Raw genomic sequence first — 21073 nt, 5'->3', positions numbered from 1 at the left:
AATTGGCTGGGGTTGTGTGCTCAACAATCTGGATGTTATCTCTAAGGTAACGATTAGCCAAGGAAGAATCCTAAGCCTGGAGTATGGAATTTTAGAAGATCAGACAGGACAACAAATTGCAGGAGGTCCAACTGGAGACAGGGAGAGAGGAGTTAGGAGATTTTCGGAAATCCAGGGAAGGCATGAAGGCTGCAGGAAGTGAGGCAATGGCAAGGGGGATAGAGTAAAGGGCAGAGGTGAGGAGCATTCAAGAGGCAGCGCCAGCACCTAGATGGCTGAAAGAGGCAGATGACTTCCTAGTGTTTGACTTGAGTGAGATGAGAGAAGACAGGATGGAATGGGTTTGTAGGGAAAGCAAATGAATTCACAGACATCCAGACAACCAGAGAGACCCTGCAAAGAGTTAACATTTGGGTCTAGAGCCTAAAAGAAGGATCTTTCCTGGAGACAACTACATAGCAGATGCCAACAGATTCTCAGACAGAATCTTCGACAGGGACAGAATCACTCAGAGACAGACTAGTCAAGAGACAGCCTGTCCATCTATGTTAGCATGCTTTCTCAGACTGACCTGGCTTAGGCACATTTCTTAACTATTCTGAACCTCAGTCTTCTCATCCGCAAACTAAAAGTCAAGTACATGTGGCCTTTACTTGGGAATTAAACATATACATGCATGCGAGGTGCTCAGAGTAGTATCTGACACAGAATATTTGATAGTCTTCACTGCATTTTTACAAGACTGAGGGCTGAGGGAAGCACCAGGGAGCAGCCACAGGTGATGAAGGAAGGACTAAGGAAGAGATAACATGACAGATACTGAGAAGAGTCTTCTAGGAGAAAAAGAGAGAGAGAGAGAGAGAGAGACTCTCCAGAACATGGTGATATAGAAGCCATGCAAGCAGACTCTTTGATGAAAGAGAAGGTGCTGAACCATTTCCAAAGTTCCAAAGAGAAGCTGTGAAAAGAGGCCACTCGGTTAGATAGCCAAGAAGCCATTGGCATCTTTGGTGGAAGAGGAAGGCTGGTGACGGAAGCTGGAGGGGGGAGGAGAACTAAGGGAATAGAGTCAAATGAATGCTTAGCTTAGGCAAAACAGAGAAGATGACATCTGTACTGATAACTATTTAAAACAGTGATATGGGGCAAAACATGCCATCTCATGGGGTATAGCACATCCAAATGGGTATCAACATCCTCACTTTATAGCTGGGAAAATGGAGGCTCAGAGAGGTAGAAAAAGTTCTTCAGAGTCACATTGGAGTCTGATCTTGGACTGACTTGGGCTCAAACTCTAAATCTAATGTGGGGCAGAAGGGAGGACATATGGACTCAAAATTAGGAAGGATATTTTAGGAATTACAAACACTTGGTGATAGACTAAACCCTATCATAAAGGGAGGCCCCTGTCATAGGGATGTTCAGTCAAAGCCTAGATAAATAGCCCCCAGGAGGAACGATCACTTCATGATATCTATATCTATCTATATATAGATATAGATATAGATATAGATATAGATATAGATATATATCTCCATATGCTTGTATCTCTCACCGGATGGTGAGTTTCTTGAGGTTCTATTAATTTTTAAAAAATATCCTGACAAGCTATAAAGCCTGGGATATAATGGGAACTCAGTAAGGTTTGCTAGGCAGCTGGCTTTAGATGTACTTCTCATACTAAGAGATTAGACACAATATCTGTGCTTTGAGACGCTTCCATGGTCTAAGGCTCTGAATTCTCTGAGCTGCAATTATGAAGTATCCAACAGGAGTCAGCCTTGAGCACTTGAGGCTGGAAATGGGAGCCAAGCAGTCACCAGCAAGATAAGAAGGAACAGGGTGGGGACCAAAATCCAGAAGTCTCGTTCAAGGACAAAAACCAGAGGGAAATATGGGTGAAGGAAGTAGAGATTCAGCACAAAAAGGGTTTACTGGAAAGAAATATCTACCTTAACAGCAGGTCCCAATATGGAGCAGAGGCACAGTACACAGTACACAGAGGATGGTTGACCTTGAATTAATCAAATTCTTAGTCTCTGCTTTGTAGGGTAAGCTGGTCAGTGGTTTGGACTCCAAGGGGCTGGACCATGTAGTTACCCTCAAGAATCCTGAGTGACCCAAAGTCCTGGTTGCCTGGAGACGCTAAAAAGGAAGTGAAAAACACTTTACATATCTGCCTGGACAAGACAAGACAAGAGTGCCTTTGAGAATCATCTCAGAAATGCTTTGGAAATGAAGGGTCAGAAATAAGACTTGTCTTATACATTATATGACTCTGTGCTCACAGCCAACAAACCAAATCTGTTCAATGACCCTGACTTACATGAAAATGATTAGAAGCCCTGAGAGGTTGAACATCTAGTCTGGGATCACACAGCAAGGAAATGGGGAGATTGCATGAAGCCCCCCTAGGGGTAGGAGAAGGGAAGAGAGTTTCTTAGGACATAAAACTTAAATTCCCATCTTCTTTAGTGATATCAATACCAGAGAAAAGACATTGATTTATAATCAAGGCAATCTTTTTGTTGCAGGGGAACTCATTTGGAGGGGAAGAAAGATTTTGTCTAATAGATCTTGTTCCTTGATTCCAGATTCTAATAACTCCACTGCATCTCTGAATATGATTGGAATCACTCCCACACATCAATGTTAGGAATTATCGGGAGGAACATGTCTCAAAATGGCGGGATGGCGGTAAAGGTGATATGTGTGTATACATGTGGAGGTGTGTGTTTGTTGGCTGCGTTATTCTCAAAGGGTGCTGGGGAGAACTCCTCCTGGGACTAGTTTGGAAAGACTCATAAGGCAGGATCTTCAAAGTAGCTGGACTCCAGTGTTGCAGGCTGCAGGCACCTTTCTGGTTAGCTTTCCAGGCATTGGGCCTAGAGAATGAGTGCTTTGTTCTTTTCTCCCTGCCCCCATAGGTCTTTGTTCCTGGCCCAGCTAATTTGGCTTCGTGGTTGATTAGCAGGTCTCAAAGTTAAGGAGAACAATGGCAGAGGTGCTGGTGCTTTCTACCAATGCCCCCCTCCCCCGACTCTGCCTTTTCATTTTTTAGATGATGGATAATTGCAGTTGGGGAGGGTTGATCTCACATTCTCAGCCCCTCTTCCAAGCAATTTTCTTAGTCACATTGTGTGCTAACTGCTCCTTCTAAACGTACCTATTAGTGCTGTGATATCCTCAGCACAAACATGGACTGTCCCTGTGACCACCAGGATTCTCCTGTGAGAAACTCAAAGCTTTTTTCTTCTTTTTTTCTTGGGAGAGAAACTGCCTTTCTCTGTGGGAGTGGAAGAGGGAGGGGTTCAGCACAATACTCCACGATAGCATTTTTTATTTCATAATGTCCCCAAAAGTTGATGTGGTGGGGCCTGGGCTTGTCCAAGTACAGAAATATGCACTCATGTTGTCAGGTTTCCAAGCTTTGTGCTACACTCACACAAATCATCAATTTGAAAAAGGTCCATTGTGATCTTTACCAGCTGGAGCATGGCCCCTTCCCCAGAGCTACCTCTGAAGGTCACCCAGGCCTGTTTATTTGTGGACTCTTGATAATAGGAAAGGCTCTTAGAGATTGTTTAGTTTAAGTATCATCCTTTCTTACCTTGAGGTTCAGGAAGGCCAAGAAATTCATCGGAGCTCACAACAGAGTAACTGGGACCCTGATCCCCTATGATTTGTGGCAGGAACCCAGCCAGCTTTTGTCAACTGATGCAAGAAACTTAGGCAAACCCACATGGCAGTGTTGCCTACTAACCTCTCATCCTCCACCCCCTTCCCCAAATTCCTAGTGTTTGTCTGGAGCTTGGTTTCTCCTAAATTAATTTATACTGAGTGACCAGAGACACCACACTCCATTCTTATAAGGCTATAAACTGTGGAAGTTAAGATGGAGATGTGCGATCGCACAGAAGAAAGGAAGCTCCTATTTACCACTCACTCACCAGGTTTCAGGATGATTGTTTCCATCCGTGACCTCCTTGTACCTCAGTTTCTTTATCTATAAATGGAGATAAAAGAACCTAATTTGCATGGTTGTCCTGCAGATTAAGTGACTTACTATGTGTATAATGTATAAGATTATAAATTTTCATTATCTTTGCCTTTTAAAAAGCAAACAAACAAAAAGGTTGCTAGTGGTATAATTCCAAGAACATTGTTCCCTGACAGGAAAAACTGTACAGCAGCAGTGGGAAGATGGTTGAAGGTCATTTCAAGGTGCTAAGTATATTAACTGGCCACATGTGAATCTCATGTTCTGTTTTGTTTGTTTTTCCTTTTTCTTTCCCCACTGGCAGGTTTCCCAGTGTTTTATCTCTGTAAGGTGATAATCAGCTAATATCACTGACTACTCAATTTTGACAAGTTTTTTTAAGAATAAGAATAATCAAACATTATATAGGAATTTGCAATATACAGAGCATACAGTCTCTAAGATGACCCCTAGTGACCCACTTCCTGGTATTCATGGCCCTGTGTAATCTTTTTCCCTTGAGTAACTTGCCTCTGACAAACAGAGTGTGGTCTCAGTAAGGGTATGCTCTTCCTTGATGAAGTTATACCATACTATGACTTCATCTTGCCAGCGGTCTCTGTGTTGTTGCTTTGGTGGGGCAAGCTACCATGTTGGAGAGGGCCTAATGGTAAAGAAATGAGGGTGGCTTCTGGGCTACCAGCCAGGGAGGAATCAAGACCCTCAAGAAACTGAATCCTACCAAGCCCTACACATGTGAGCTTGGAAGGCGATCTTTTTCCAGCTGAACTTTCAGATGAGACCCCAAGTTTAGCCAACGTCTCAACTGTAGTCTTATGAGAAACCCTGAAGCAGAGAATCCAGCTACACCATGCCTGCTTTTCTACCAGCCAAAAGTGTGAGATAAGTGTGTGTTGATTAAACCACTAAGTTTTGGGATAATTCATTACACAGCAGGAGGTAGGGAATAACACATACCAGATTATCTGATTTCATCTTTGCATCATTTCTCAGAAAGGTGAAGTAACACCTGGCAGATCACAAACCTAGGAAGTGGTAGACTGGTCCTTGAACCCACATCATCATTACTTCACAGGAGAGGTTGCAGAATGTAGTGTCCCAGACTGTTTTCTATGATTTCCTTAACCCATTTTAGCTCTGGTTTTCTAGAATGATTCCCCTGCTTTCATTTCCTGATGTAGGGAGGGAATTAACACTTACTGACTGCTGACTTGCCAGGGACTCACCGCATGTTAACCCTCCCAATCCTCCCAGCATGGTAGAGTGGATGTCCCTGTACCCAAGGTACTGGTTTTCCCAGAGTGGGTTTTACAGGCAGTGATCCCTCAAGGTGCTCTGTGGAACGTATTCCATGTTTGAGAAAACTGTGCCCGTGTCTTGGAAACTCATTATGAACATGAGTCCATTAAAGGTAGAGAGGAATTGTGCCAGGGAAGCCTGCTGAATGTTTTCTGACATCATGTGTCCTAATCCCATCAGATCATGAACACACTTCTATCTCATGGCTCAAGACCTGAGGAACATTCCACAAAATATACCTTGGGAAGTGCTGGCTTACGGGAAATTGTCACACTTGTATTTTTTTCAACCATACCTCACAACAATTTTGTAACGGCAGAGTAACATTTTCCAACTTACAGATAAGACTGAGGGTCAGGGAGTTGTGAAATCATCATCAAATAATACTTATCCTTGGGTGGTAGCTGATCTCTGCAATATTTGATGTGGCTAACCAAACCTTCCTTCCTTCCTTCCTCCCCTCTCCTCCCCTCCTCTCCATTCCCTTCCTCCCTCCTCCTCTCCCCTTCCCTTCCTTCCTTCCTTTTTCCTTTTTATTTCTCCCAGGAGCAGAGGAGATATGTATTTTTAAATTATTTAAAAGTAAAATAAAATAGGGTGGTGCAGTCGGTTAAGCATCCAACTCTTGGTTTTGGCTCAGGTCATGATCTCAAGGTCATGAGGCCCACATAGGGCCCCACATAAGGGTCCACACTCAGTGCATTCTCATTTCCTGCCCCTTGCTTGTGCTCTCTTTCTCTTTCAAATTAATAAATAAATCCTTAAAAAATAGAATAAAATAAAAATAAAGTAAAAAAAAAAAATAAAATAAATCCTCTTATGACCTGGATGCACCATGTCATGTTTTTTCCCAGAACATTCCTCATTCTTCTCCTTTTCTGAATCCTTGTCATCCTTCTTGTCCCAGAATATCAGCATTTCTGCTGGTCTTCTCCCTTCAACCCACTTTGGCACCCGTCGCTGAGTGACCACCTGACTCAGAGAGCTTCAGCTTACTCTGAGCAGTGGGAACGTTCAAATCCATCTCCCTCCCCAAGGCCTGTCCCCAGCGCTCAGACCCCTGTGTACAGTTCTTCTTCAGTAGTCCTCCCTTGATACTCAGTTCCTCACACTCAAGCTACACTGATCACCTTCTTCCAGACTCGTCCTCCAGCCATCCCTGTCTTTTATTAGGTAGCACACCTACTCTTCCGTCTACCTTCTGTGAGCTCCGCTTTCTCATCACCCACCATTCTGCCCATCTTCTCCACTGCTACCAACAGCTGCTACCATCACACCTGCCAATCTAATCCTACAGGCTTTGGAGGAGCTCCCCATTATCTCCAGAATCAAGCCCACTTCTTCATCCCCTTGCTTCCTCTCCCAGGTCAACCTGACCATCTGCCAGTGGTTCCAGGGACTTCAAAATCTCCCTTCCTTCAGTCCGGACTCTCCTATATTCTTGTCCACACATATACTTGATTCATTATTCAAAATTCTGCTTCACAAGTGGTCAAATGTTAACAAAACGTTCAGCCTTATAGTACAACTTGGCAAATAATATTCAGTCTGTATCAAAATAAAAAAAATATTCCGACCTCTGAGAACTCAGGCTATGGAAAGAATAATATGTGAAATATGCTTTAGACCTAGAGATGCTAACCACATGTATTTATAGGAAAGAATGTTCTAAAAAATAGATACTGGTCAATTAATGACCATCTACCAGAAGGAATATGTTAAAGTGACAAATATAAAAATGATATAACAACTTTGTATCTGCTACATACTTAAGTGACATGAACACAATGGGGGCAAATTGTAGTATGTTGTATTATTGCACCTGCTAAATGGCGGAGGCAGAGAGGGCAAATGTAAAGTATCCAAAACATCACTCTGAGTAGGTTCAGGCACAGGAGTTATAGGAAGATGCCTTTTCTTGAATTAAGAAACATTCTGTGATTTGTTTGTATTGTTTTTATAATAGTTAAAAATATGTATATACATTTAAAGTAAAATACATGTAAATATGTATATTTAATCAGAAATTTTGAAATAAATAAATAAAGACTTTTATTATCTGAACCTTTGATCTGACAACACTGAAAAGCTCTCACACTGGAGTAGCAAACTTCCCAAACACCTAGAAAGGTATACTTACCTCCCTGCCCCAAATTAATGACAACTGCGACATCTGTCAATGAGACATGTCAGTGTGAGGCAGCCTTGGGGATAGAGGTGGCTAGGACCCCAGGCTCTGGAGCCAGACTGCCTGTGCTTCAGTTTCCTTCTTTGTCAAATGCACATAATCATGATACTATGGAGCTGTCATAACCATGTCACAGAGCTCTTGTGGGGATTAAATGAGTTAATGCAGGCAAATTCCCTAGAAGAGTGCTTGGTAAAGCCCAACAAATATTATTACTTTTAAGATATTAGCTGTATATATACATATATATATTATATATATGCTGTAGATAGCCTATATATCTCTGAATTCCTTGAGGGCCAGAATGCATTTGATTTATATTTACACTTTAGCTTCTTATATATAGAAGTTCTTCAAGAAATATTGTTGTTGCCTCATTGAGCTGAATGCCCTGGAAAAAAATATAAGTTTCTCTAAAACAAAATGGGCACCTGGGACCTTCCCCTAAAATGACTGGGGACAGAGCCAAGACTCTGGGTATTTGAGGCCACTGGCAATGCACCCAGGAGCAGGGCAGAGGTGGAATTCCAGGTCTGCGACTAGACAAAGTGCACAGCGCAATGTTGCCCTTGAATTATGGCCTTTCAGCCTTGCCCAGCCCTGGTTGGGAAACCAGGAGCTTTAGATGGGATCTTCTGAGATGTGACCCTGATTCTTGCTGCCTAAGAACAAAGGGCAATTATGGCTCTTTTGTGAGAGGCAGTTTAAGCGGAAACCAAGGGGCTGGTTCACCAAAGGCTCCCTGATCGTGGGCTCATTTCTGAAATAAAGGTCCTGCCTGTGTCCAGTGTCCTATCAGTAACACCCCAGCGCATGGCCCCTAATATTTCCTGACACATTTCTGTGTTGATTTTGGGGTCATTCTGTAACTTCTTGTTCCCCACCCCCAAACCTGGCTCCAGCATAAACTTCAAGCTCTGAGAAAATAGGCTCTGTGAACCCAACTTCAAAGCTTGGTGACATGGCCTCCTTGCAGAAGTACTGGAAGCAACAATGGACTTGAACCTGGACAGGCGGGCGCCCCTTAACCTGGCAACTATTGTGTTCAAAGTCATTGATGCAGCTACAAGTGAACAATGCATTTGGCAACCCAACAAGGTCTTCTTTCAAAACAAAGTTACTCTTGCCAACAGTGCCAAGTGGAGGGCCCTGGTATAAAAGACTCCATTTCTTTTTTTTCAAAAAGAATTACCCTAAATGATGTTAATAAAAACATTTCTTTTGTTCTAAATGTAGTATCACCACATCAAAGGGGAAAAATTATAAAAGAAAAAGTCTTCCTGGAATTCTTGGCCCTTTATCCAATCACGGCGATCCTTTGGGTGCCTCTACTAATCTTTCTGTTTTCTTTATTTCATCCGTTGGGGATGAGCATGTAAGAGTTTGTCCTTCTGTTGCTTGTTTTACTCAGCATTATGGTAGGCAGAAAGCTACCATATCATCTTTCTTTGTTTTGATGGGCATTCCCTCAAAATATTATGCCGTAACAAATTCGAACATTTTTCTTGTTTTGGAGAATGATGTGCTATTATAAATAAGATTGTAATGAATATCCAAGAACTATAGAATGTTTTGCTGGGTCAGAATTTATGACTTTTTTCTTTTGTTTTGCATTTAATAATGACACCAGTTTTTTCTTCCTTCCTTCTCCCATCCTTTCCTCCCTCCCTTCTTTCTTCCCTCCCTCCCTTCCTCCCTTTCTCCCTCCTTTCCTTCTTTCCTTGCTTCCTTCCTTCCTTCCTTCCTTCCATTTCTTGTCTCTTCCCCAAAATGGAAACTCTCGATTCATTGTCTTTAGACATGTATGAGACTGTAGCCTTCAGTTAGAATGTTTTAAAAAATGTTTTAATCTGTCAACATTTTATTATGAAAATTTTCAAACATACAGAAAATTACAAGAATTTTATAGTGGATACACATATACTGATTCAGGTGATTTTTGAGCACAAAGATATGAATTTGAACATGATGAACAGAAATTAACCAGTAGATAGAAGCCCAGAAATTATCCAGTAGGTAGAGAAATGTGTGTCATCTTCTAGCTAGTGGTCCTTGGACATAATAATAATGGCAATTTATTATAATATTTTATAGTCTTTAGTATTTTCAAAATATGATCAGGTCTATTTTCTTGCTGGATCCTTGACATCCTCAAGGTATAGCCAAAGTAAGTGTTATCAGGTGTTGTTTGTATATTGATACATGAGGAAACACATGATCAGAGTGGTTAGAGGGACTGCCCAACATTACACAGCAGGAGAGATGCTACTGCAATACCAGTCCTGAGCTCTCAGTCAAACCACACTCCTATAGAAATGTCTCTCTCTAATTAATTAACAGAATAATTAATTACAGTTTTTCTATGGCCCTTTCAGCTCCCTGATTCAGCTTGTCTGTGACTTTGGTTTTTTTCATTTTACGTTTTAAAAGATTTTATATTTTTATTTGAGAGAGAGAGAGAGCGCGCACAAGCTGGTGGGGATGGGGAAGGCAGAGAGAAAGAGAGAAGCAGACGCCCCCGTTAAGCAGGGGGGCCAATGCAGGACTCCATCCCAGGACCCTGGGTCATGACCTGAGCAGAAGGCAGACACTTAACTGACTGAGCTACCCAGGTGCCCACTTTGGATCTTTTTTAGGCTGTAAAGGCAGGTACATGAGACCAAAGGAGTCCAGCCACCAGAAATACCAATATGAGAATTACTGACCATCTATAAAGGGAGTTCATAATTGTTGTGGCATGGTTGCCTAATGCCTAATGCCAGCACTTTTCTAAAGACACAATTTCTCTTTGTCTGTAAAAGTAGGGCTAACTTAGATAATAATTAGACCCAAAAAGCAAGTATTTGCATATGCTGTGTTTCTCCCTTGAAATAAGAATCCAGGAAGAATCTGGATAGTTTGGGAGGCCAAGGGTTCATTCTGGAAAATTAACCACCAATATCATCCTTCCCAGTTTCATGCCAGAGACTAGCAAAGATCAATATCCTGGCCTGCAGCTCAAATGTAGATTTTTACCATTAATGGTTGTTTTTCCAGGACAGCTCAATGCTCTCAACTTCCCACCTTGGAATTACAGCATTTAAGAACACAACCAGAGGGGGGACCTGGTGCTCCCACTTGACATGGCAAAGTGCTCCTGGGGTTGGAGCAGGATGAATCTTCACAGAATCTCACAGGCTGCTCCATCCTTGTTTGAGTACCACCTTTTACCCACACTGCGAGCCCATTGCTTCCAGAGGCACCATTAATCCATTTTATGGATGAAGAAACCAACCCTGGGAAAAATGAAGAACGTGACCATCTCAGGAGAGACTGACTCATTTCAGAAGTGGTCTAGGTAGGCCAGAACCTATTCCTCCTGCTCTGAAACCCTTTCTTCTTTTAGAAGTGGGTCACAGGTCCTACTTTATGCATCTGAGGAGAGGCTATGCCTAGGAAGTTTGCTCTCCTCTAGCTCTTTGTGCTATTTTGGACTCTGGGGCTGCTCTCATTTTGTGGGGACAGAGCTATCCTGGATGCAATGGTCTGACGTTGGTGCAGAAATACATACCAGAACTCAGAGCCAGAAGATCCACCAGGCATAGGAGTGCATAGAGAGACTGCACTCAGGGCATGAGCTTTATGAAATGGCTTTCTAAAACCGGTCAACTTTTTCTATAGAAAATGCCCTCTGCCCTATGCATATTCCACAGTAGCCAAACTTAGGGTGTGTGTGTGTGTGTGTGTGTGTGTTTCTTTTCAGCTTCCATAAGAGCATCTGTTCAATGTAAAGAATAAAGTGCAAGTGCTGGAAAATCATTGGGGAGACCTTTTTTTTAATGGGGCCATCTGCTTGTACTTGCCCTTTGGAAAAATCAATGAATTTGATTTTTGGACAGTCAGTTCCTTAAGCCTGAAAATATTCATTGGAACACCACAAGTGAGCAAAGTCCACTATTCCAGACCTCATTGATTTCTTTGAAGTTGACCAGATGTTTCACAATTTCCCCATAACAGGCCTGGGGAAGTTCAGTAATGAGAGCAGTACCCAGGAGCTTGTATGAACCAGCAATGAGTGGCTGCAGATGGGATAATTATTACACGCAGATAATTTTTTTAAAGATAATATTTCTCTTCTCAGAAACAAATGCAAATCCTGTAACAAAAACCATCAGGCCAGTAGAAATCCAGAATCAGTGCCTTCATAATTTGGAACCCCATAACTTGTAACTTCCTATCTTGTCCAAAGCTAAATGATGGAGAAGCTCTCTAAATGGGATCTATTATAAAATCCATTGCAACTTGTTTTCCTTCTGGAGCTGGTGGGCTGGAAAGTGCCATCAATTCTGATGGGTTTGAGTAGACCCCCAAGAAATAAATCCAAAATACTAGGAGCTGGGGAGAATTTTGACCAAAACAGGTGTGAAGACCCACAGAAATTCCAGCACCTCCTTGGAGAGTGAGGTGCAATTTTACCCTTCCCAGAGAAGGATCCAGGAACTCCAAGTACCAGCCTATTTTTGTTTACACTGTGCATCTGTTAGACTTGTTAACCTCTTCCTTCAGCCAGTGGCCTCAACTTTGTTTTTACCACATCATTATTTTTGTGACCCAGACATGTCAATGAGACAACAACATCATTTTGATGAGAATTTTATTTCTTGTTAGGATTACAGGCAAATAACAGAACAGTTTTCTGTTCACTAAGGAATTTTTGGTGGGGGGAATAAAACCCAATAATCCAGGGAAGGGGGAAGAGCACTCACTTTTATTGCAGTCCTCCTAAATCCAGGTACTTTACATAGTTTATCTCAGATAAGTTCACCCTAGGCAACAGCTCTATAAGGATTGTCATTCAACAAAGAAAGAGAGATTTAAGGGGGTTGAAAAAGTTACCCAAGACCTCAAGACCAGAGCTTAAAAGCAGGCAGACACAAGACCAAAGTCTAGAATCTTTCTGCTTACAAAGCACCATCGTTGAATACAGAATACTTATAATTCTTAGACCAACAATTAAGGAGTGTAGACAAGCAGGGAGAAGAGTGATGGCAGTCACCTAATATCTTGGAGCTGGGTAGAGATCCTCATGGGAGGCCTGGATAAAATGGAACCACCACTAAGGGGTAGTCCTCCTTCTGCAGAGTTCAGCTCTTTCCTTACCCAGTGAGCAAGAATGGTCTAAGGTGGGCATGATTCCTCAGTTTCACCTTCAGTTCAGGGCTTCCGCTTCAAGTTCCCACTGGGAATGATCCAAGGCCTCACCTAGCTATCCAGGTATGTAGGGCTGACTTGTCACCTTCAACCTGCACCAGGGAATAGCCAGATGGTGTTCAGGCTGATTCTGTGCCTCTGGCTGACTAATCTCCCCAGGTACAAGAGTAAACAGAGACCTTGGGGACACCATATGTCCCTGACTCATTGTACTTGCTGGAATCACCATCATTCTACATGACATATGCTTTCTTGGGCCAAGGTTGGGGGTGGGCCTGAGGAAACTTGTCTTACAGTTGAAGGCAGAATGATTAAAAACATACAGACAATATATAGGAAGTGTGCATCTGTTAGTCATATCCTAAATGACATTTATTTTTGAAATGTGTTTTGTTTTCAGCAGTGTTCTACTCCGATTACTTCTTCCAGGATCCAGCACAATGCTGGCCATTGCAGATCCTCAGGGATGTGAACTGAATCAAAGCATTGCATTCCTAACTCATGTCCTTTGTTTACGCATCCGCAAATTCACCCTGAACTGAGAATGAAGTCAACCCTAGTTTAGTTTAAAAATTTGGAAGTGGTGGGGCACCTGGGTGGCTCAGTTGGTTAAGCCTCTGCCTTTGGCTCAGGTCATGATTTCAGGGTCCTGGGATCGAGCCCCACATTGGGCTTTCTGCTCAGCAGGGAGTCCGCTTCCCCCTCTCTTTCTGCCCACCTCTCTGCCTACTTGTGATCTCTGTCTGTCAAATAAATAAATAAACTCTTAAAAAAATTTTTTTTGAAAGTGGCATCTAATAGGATGCCCCTTCATTCTAACCCCTTCATAGTCCCCCTGGGAAGGAGAACCTAAAGGGGAAGGTTGAGGATGAAGATTGTTGAGTTACATGCTCAGGGGCTGAGAAAACTGAGAAGTTTCTCAGAATGGGCACTTAGCACTTCTTAGAAAAATAATAGTTCATGCAACTCCCATCATTTGTGCTTCTTAGTCAACCAGAGTAATGGGAGTATGGGTTAGTCAAGGCAGAGTCTTAAATGTAGTCTTAGAAGCCTTGAGCTGGAGGAATTAAACCCATTCAACTCATTCCTTTCCTTCTTGCAGAGGGACGGAGTAATCCAACGAGAGTCGTACTATAATGGGAGGTCCAAGTGGGTCAAGAACTCAGGGTCTCTCAATAGTCCAGTGCTTTCAATGAAAGAGAGAATCCAGTGGGACCTCTAGTGTTTGAATAACTCTGAGCCAGGTGCTGTGGGACCCCAGTGGTGGATGTCTACTTTCACACTTGAGGGTTTTAGACCATGGCCTGCACTCTGCAACCAGCACTGCAGGAAGGCTAAAAACGATTCAGGCCTATGATAATAGTAAATGCCATTCTAGACTAAATTTTTAATACTATTGAGAGCTTTTCAGGATTTGGGGAATTTCCCATTCCCCACCCCATCCAACCCTGAAAAATTTGTGAGGTGGGCCTATTGCCCCTGCACAGAAGAGGAAGCTGAGACAAATGACTTACCCACGGGCCCACTATTAACTGGAAAGACATGGAATTTGAACTTAGCCAGAGTCTAAGATGGTCCCAAGATTCTACTCATAATCTGTAGAAGGTACTTCTTAGACATATTGGATCCCACAGCTATGGAAGACAGACTGGGAATTCAATGTGTATGCTTCTAACACTTTGAAAGCTTTCTGCTCCAGGGTAGGAGCTGATAGGTGGGGCTGAATAAAGGTGGTCCAAGAGGAAAGGGCAGACATATTTATTTCTACTCAATACTATTGTCTTAGTATAAAAGAAGTTTACCACTCTTCTTCATTCTTGGTTTTTCTATAATCAAGTCTGTAGCTTTTCTTCTAAAATGAAAATTCCAACTCAAATTCAGGAATACTCCTAAGACTTGTCCATGAGACAGTAGCTGGACTCAATCATGGGAACACCTGTTTGTGTAAGAGTGAAGTTGCCTTTAAGACATGAAATCTTAGAAAACCATTCCTCTCAGAGAATTAGGAATAAAATCCCATGCTTCTTATCTAACAAAGTGAGATTTTATCACAGGAGGGGAGTTGGGGCACAAATTCAATCTAGTCTTACCCAAGTTGCTTCAGCTGGGGCCTGATAGATGGGGTGTGCACTGGTAAGTCTTACAGGTGTCTCTCCTGCAAGGGATTTTTGGAAAAGAAACTACTTTGAAAAGGCTTATATTAAAAGTGCCAAATACATTAGGTCTCCAAGTCACTGTCTCTTGCTTGACTTCTCATTGGAACTTCATGTTCATATTCTGTGTGGTAAATATTGGCATCTCCTCATGGATCCCTCTCAAGATCTCAAGGGACACCTTTTTATTGCCCCTTGTCCCACAAGTGTCCTCTTGGCACTTGCCTTCCCATTCATAGACCCAAAGCACCAGACCTTCCTCTGGGGAGGGGAGCACCTTCCTTTCTGCCTCAAGGCTTTCTCAGCCTCTGGCAACATACAGAAGTAAGGAATCAAGGTTTCTCTGAGAATTGGTGAATAAATACATCAGCTCCTTCTTCTCAAGGTGGATTCTGATGCATGTCCTTTGTTTCTCCCCAAGGGCCCAGTAGGACAAGTGCCCCACAGACACAGCTGGGACCGCCACAACTTTGTATTGGTGCTATTCCTTTCCTGGCTTGCTTCCCCAACTGTAGCACAATTTTTCACAATGTCACCTTCCAAATATGCTGCCTATAAATGACTCCTTCTTTCAGGTCAGTGGCTGGGGGAACCCAAACTAAGACATACGTTGAGCCTGGCATGCTTGAAACATGTTTCTCTTCCTTGTGTTTTCCCCATCCCAGTTAATAATAACACCTCAAGAGATCATTTGTATTCTCAGTCTTCCATATTGGAAAGCCCACCTTTTAATTGGGTCACTGATATCTGTGAATTAAACCTCCAAGAATCTCCCCAGTCGTATTCTGTTTTCCATATTGGAAAGTCCACCTTTTAATTGGTTCACTGATATCTGTGAATTAAACCTTCAAGAATCTCCCCAGTCAGTCCCTCCTGTACTTCTAATTCTTTCCAGTTAAAACCTTTCACAAAACCTTGGGCAATTTTAATAGTTTCTTAACTGTTCTGTGTATCTTCATAGACTTACATGACCCATTCTTAGAAAACACAAATTTGACTATATACTATGCTATGTTGAAAATTCTGATCTCTCATCCCTGCCTGTGAAAGGTTCAAGCTCCTAAGCACTGCAGACCCTGTTGTAGCTTTCTCTCCTCTAGTTGGTCCACTTCCCATGGTTAGCCCACCATCAACATTGTACTTGCAAGACCTGAGTAAACCATCTTCTCTGTCAACATTGGGCTTTGCATGTGCTATTTCCTGACCTTAGAATGCCTGTTGATATCTTTTCTTGATTTGATGAATTTTTTATACAACCTCAGATAACCAAGTTGAAACCTCACTTGCTTACCCCGACAGCCACATTAAGATGGTCATCTCTTTCCTTTCACAGGTATACCAACACTTTAGACAAGTTTGTCTTGCTACTCTGCCTCGGGTTCCTTTGGTGCAAGGAACATTTGGATTCTCGTATTTCTTGCGTTAATTGCTACCTGGCACAAAAAGTGGATATTCAGTAGTTGTGCCCTTCCACGTGCTTAGGGCAAACTAAGGGAGACCTAATGTATTTGGCACTTTTAATATAAGCCTTTTCAAAGTAGTTTCTTTTCCAAAAATCCCTTGCAGGAGAGACACCTGGGATTCATCCTTGATTCTTCTCTCCTTTTGTATACCCCACAGATTCAATCCATCAAGACATCCTGTTAGTCCCACCTCAAAAGAGCAGGACTATATATTGAGAAACCTGCCACTTCCTACCACTTGCAATGTTACCAATGTGACCATCCACAATCCTGCCCCTGGGTTATTGCTGGAACTTCCTCAGTGATACAGTGTAGTGCCCATCTACATTATATTTTCAACAAAGCAAGAAGAATCGTCTTCTAAAAATGGAAGGTGATTTAAACCACATGCCACCTCAACAGTTGCCAGTGACATGCCCTTCTCCCTGAGATTAAAGTAAAAGTTCTGACATGCTCAGCCCACTTCCTCAATGAGACATCTACTACTCTCCCCATTGGTCACCTGCTCCTGTTCCATAGGCCTCCAGTCCCTCTGGAATGTTCTTCCCCAATCGTTGACAGTCTCAACCCCCTTCATGTCTCTGCTCCAATAGGACTTGCTTACTGAAAACACCACATTTACAATCATAATCCATTTGCCTGCACCTTCCTCCTTCTTTCCCTCACTATTTTTTTTTCCCTGTAGTACTCATTAGCTTTGAGAAAGCTCTAAAATTCACTTACTTCTTACTTTTATTGCTTACTCACTGTCTTTGCTCATGAGAAGATAAAACTCAAAGTGGCAGAGAACTGAGGGCCAGGAGCAGTGTCTGGCATGCAGAAGGAGGTCAGTAGCTTTTACCAAATAAATAAATCAATAAATGGGTACAATCTCTTAGAAATAACTTGAATGTCACCCCAGATTTCTAAGAAGTGATTGTAAATGACATGTTTCAGAAACATGGTACCTTGTTAAATTCCTGGTTAAAATGGTCTTTCCATTGAACAAAAAAATGTAAATATTTGATACTTATTTGATAATTATAAAGAGATTTATACAACCAGTTAAATTCTAAAAATATAATTAATCTTTAGAAAATTTAAAAAAACAGGTAAAATTTACTTTAATAATATTTTATTTGACCTAATATAATCAAGCATTATGTCAGCAGTTAATCAATATAAACATATTAATGAGATATTTTACATTATTTTTTGCATACTAAATCACCAAAATCTAGTGTGTATTTTACACTCAGAGCGCATCTCAATTTGGACCAGAATGTTTCAAGTGCTCAATAGCCACATGTGGGTCACAGCTACCGTACTGAACACTGTAGGCCCAAACATTTCCCAATTAGGTAAAGGTCTTGTCTGAAAGATTGACTTTGTTTGCTTGCCTTTGTACTGAATGAATGACTGGAAATATACCCTAAATTCTAGTGCCATAAATGAGTTGGTTTTTAGAGCAGCCCATTAAGTCTTGTTAATGACTCATACATCATTTCAAAGTTGAGAAGCAATGTAAGAGGAGAAGGGTTTTTCTCCATGACTCTTTCCTGCTACCCATTTGTAAGTGTGGATGGCTCATTGATTAAGGACTGCTGGTATTAACCTGGAAAATTTCCTGATAGCCTTGGACAAATAATTGTACCACTTTTCCATATTTACTCTTCATTGTCAAATTGTGAGCAACATACCTGAACTATGAGAGGTCATGTGTTATCATGGCTTTAAGAACTTGGTATATTGATTATCTGAGGGTTTTTTTTGTTTTTTGTTTGTTTGTTTGTTTGTTTTTCAGGGAAATGTTACTAAACTGACCATGGTGCTAGGCATTTAATCCTTAATCCTTTCAACAAGTCAATGGGTTAAAGGAGTATGAGGTCTGGACAGTTGTGACCCTTTTTCCTTATTTAATGAGGACTTACTGTATGCATTATTTTATTGACTCTTCTAAGCCCAAAGAATGAGATTCCCTTATTGTCCCTATTTTGCTGATGAGGTTTGGGAAGGTTAAAGAACCTAGCAAGATCTCTCTGATTCTCACTTCAACTCTCAGAATTTGTTGAAAATCATAGTGAAAGGAAGTACAACAAAACGATAACAATAATATCAAGTTAATGATTCTTGCCAACACTTTTATGTGTCTTTTTAAGCATCATTTTCTGAGATTCTGGCCAGATGAGAAGTAATGAAATGGAGAGCGATCTTAAACGTGATGAACCACAGATGGAATGCTGAAGGTTGTTGGTTCTCTCAGTGAATCAGGAAAACAGCAACTTAGTGGGCAGTGGCCAGGGATCAAAGAAAAGTTGGCTGGGGTTTCTCTATTACCTGGTTTTCTTTCCCCACACTTCCCTGGGGAGGATAACTGCTTACTCCATCATCTTGGTGAGGAACAAGTCCCACCAGCCTGTTAGCCCAGCACCAGCTGGGGTGCAGAAGGCATAACAGAAGGCAGCACATCATTGGTCCCTGAGCACACTCTCCACTCCAGCTCCCACCTGGGCCATGTGAGTGATAATTTCAAAGGAGGTAGCTGTGGAAAAAGCATCTGGTCTCAGGAGCTCTCTTAGGAGCTCTCTAAAGCTCTCTAGAGCATCTCAGTTCCCTGGTGGGTCAATCTGGGTGTGCTCTAGCTGACTATAAGCATCAAAGTCCTCCACTCTGACACCATTTCTGACTTGTGTTCTCACCAGAAAGCAGGGAAAGTCCTGGCCTGGGCCTTATTCCATCTTTAAGGGACATCTGACCCACAAAGGAAAATGGTGCTCCCAAGTATGGGTGGGCTCACAAGAAAATAAAAAGATTTACTGGGAGCATTGTTAAAAACTAAGTGACTTCCACTGGATAACACAACACTGATAGGTCAGAAGCTTAATAAATATCCTCAAAGAGATCAGGAAGCACAAAACAGGAACACACAGGCATAAACTTCAATTGTTGAAATAAAGAGCTCAGTGGAGGGACTGAATAGCAGGGTGGATTCAGGGGCAGTACAAGTTAAGGAGCAGAAGATCAGATTAAGAGCTTCTACAGAGGGGCGCCTGGGTCGCTCAGTGGGTTAAACCTCTGCCTTCAGCTCAGGTCATGATCTCAGGGTCCTGGGATTGAGCCCCGCATCAGGCTCTCTGCTCACCAGGGAGCCTGCTTCCCCTCCAACCTTGCCTGCCTTTCTGCCTACTTGTGATTTCTGTCTGTCAAATAAAATAAATTTAAAAAAAAAAAAAAAAACAAACTTCTGCAGAGCTCAGGGAGTTAAAGAGATGACAAATACAAAAGAAAAGTTAAGAATATGGAGAATGGAAGTGTCACTATCCATAAAACAAGAGCACCTAAAAGAGAAAAAATAAACAGGGATGGAAATACGTATAACTTCAGATACCAAGGTCTCATAGATAGTTTAGCAGGAGTTGCCAATATATCGTTCAAATAAAAACGTACCTGGGTAACTCAGTTTTTAAACATCTGCCTTTGGCTTAGGTCATGATCTCAGGATCCTGGGATGGAGCCCCACATCAGGCTCCCTGCTCAGCAGGGAGACTGTTTCTCCCCTTCCCTCTGCCTGCTCTTGCTTTCTCTCCCTCTTTCAAATAAAAAATAAAATCTTTAAAAAAATAATAAAAACTATCTGATCAAGAGACAAAAAATAGCAAAGATTTGAAATGTGTGAAAAGCAGTTATAAGGATAATTTAATGCACGTTGTCCAATATGATAGCAGAGAACAACAGAGAGCTCTTCAGTATTTGAAAAGTGGGTAATGGGTAATGTGAGTGAGTCAGTGAATTTTAATTCTATTTAATTTTAACTATTTCTTAAAATTTTTTAATTGAAGCATAATTGACATACAATGTTATATTAGTTTCAGATGTACAACACATAGATTCAACCGTTCTATACATTATTTAGGGCTCACCATTATAAGTGTAGTCACCATCTGTCACCATATACCATTATTACGATATTATTGACAATGTTCTTTATGCTGTACTTTCCATCTCTGTCCCTTATTTATTTTATAACTGGAAGTTTGTACCTCTTAATCCCCTTTACCTATTTCTCCCAACTGCCCATCCCCCCACTGGCAACCACCAGTTTGTTCTCTATATTTGAATCTGGTTTTTGTTTGTTTGTTCTTTTGTGTTCTTTTCAGATTCCACATATAAGTGAAATCATATGGTATTTGTCTTTCTCTGTTTGACTTACTTCACTTAGCATAATACCCTCTAGGTCCATCCATGACTCAAATGGCAAAATTTCATTCTTTTTTATGACTGAAATCATTCCATTCTCTACATATACCATATCTTTTTTATCCATATGTCTGCCAATGGATGCTTAGGTTGCTTCCACATCTTGGTTACTGTAAATAATGCTGCAATAAACATAGGGATCCATATATCTTTTTGGATAAGTGTTTCATTTTCTTTGAGTAAATATCCAGTAATGGAATTATTGGACCATATGGCATTTCCATCTTTAATTTTTTGAGGAACCTCAATACTATTTTTCTCAGTGGCTGCACCACAGTACCCACCAATTGTGCTGCACACAAAGGTTCCTTTTTCTCTACATCCTCACCAGTACCTGTTGTTTCTTTTCTTTTTGATACTAGCCATTCTGACAGGTATAAGGTTGTGGTTTTGATGTGCATTTCCCTCATGATGAGTGATGTTGAGCACCTTTTTGTGTGTCCATTGACCATCTGTATGTCTTCTTTGGAAAAAAACATCTATTCAGCTTCTCTACCCATCTTTAAATCAGATTGTTTGTTTATTTTGGTGTTGAATTGTAAGA

This window comes from Mustela erminea, chromosome 7 (genome assembly GCF_009829155.1).
Source record: "Mustela erminea isolate mMusErm1 chromosome 7, mMusErm1.Pri, whole genome shotgun sequence".
NCBI lineage: Eukaryota > Metazoa > Chordata > Mammalia > Carnivora > Mustelidae > Mustela > Mustela erminea.
Note: the sequence above shows the minus strand (reverse complement) of the source record.